This window comes from Octopus bimaculoides, chromosome 16 (genome assembly GCF_001194135.2).
Source record: "Octopus bimaculoides isolate UCB-OBI-ISO-001 chromosome 16, ASM119413v2, whole genome shotgun sequence".
Classification (NCBI taxonomy): domain Eukaryota; kingdom Metazoa; phylum Mollusca; class Cephalopoda; order Octopoda; family Octopodidae; genus Octopus; species Octopus bimaculoides.
In genome coordinates this window covers 40,722,127-40,723,360 of record NC_068996.1, presented here as the reverse complement: position 1 = coordinate 40,723,360, position 1,234 = coordinate 40,722,127, and positions in this window count along the sequence as shown.

Sequence of the window (1,234 nt, the reverse complement as noted above, 5' to 3'; positions counted from 1 at the left end):
TAATACATATATATATTAATAATAATAATAATTTATTTCTTTATTGCCCACAAGGGGCTAAACATAGAGGGGACAAACATGGGGATTAAGTCGATTACATAGACTCCAGTGGTTAACAGGTACTTATTTAATCGACTCCGAAAGGATAAAAGGCAAAGTCGGCCTTGGCGGAATTTGAAATCGATATTATGTAAATAGAGGAATTTATCTATAAATATAATATGTGACAATTAGTTGGCTGTCATAATAAAACTCAGAGTTTCGTATGCTGGGGCTGAAGCCTGCTCCGGCATCTCATCAGTTATTAAGACAAACAAAGAACACTATGAAAAAAAAAATGTTAAATAAAGGGAAATTACTCCAATAAGCGTGGGGAAAACAAACTCTCAGTTTTATTATGGCAAACAACTAATTGTCACATGATATATATATATATATATACACACAGAGGGATAGGTGTGGAGAGAAAGAAAGATAGGAATGTAAATACAGTTAAGCCTGGTAGAAATATTTTTGCATGGAGCACAAATTAATATAGACTGAAAGTACAGGATAAGATAAGAAAATATCTAAACTTTTAACTCCTGAAACAGTAATTGAGGTATGCTTTTGCATATTTTATTTTCTTATTCTGTACTTTTATCTTGCATATTTTTGTTTTGTGTGTTTTGTACTCTGTGTAAATATATTTATATCAAATTCAACTATGTTTGTCTCAATTACTAACTCCATATCAGCTCGATTTGGATATTTCTTTAAACATTATTGATGACGGTATCTTTACCTCGGACGAAGAATTTGGCGTTTAAGTTTAAAATCCTTTAGAACAGTACTACATGTTTGACATATTATGCAGACCTAGCTCTTACCTGTCTGTTGCATATATACATTCTTACATATATATATGTGTGTATATCCAAGAAAGTTAGGGGTTGTGAATCCAACCCACTAAGGGATAATATCTATCTAATATACTGCCGGAAGGATACCCAATTACTATTACACTAGTGTTTTTTTCATTTTATTACCAAGTGCAATAAATGGGTGTGGGTAAAAAGATATTTTACCATTAATTCATATAGCAATAAGAAAATGGAGGGATTCATCAACTTTCAGACATTGTAAGTTGATGAATACTATTCTCCATTTTCTTATTGCTACACACACACAAACATACATACTGCTTGGAATATATATATATATATATATATATATATATATATATATATATATA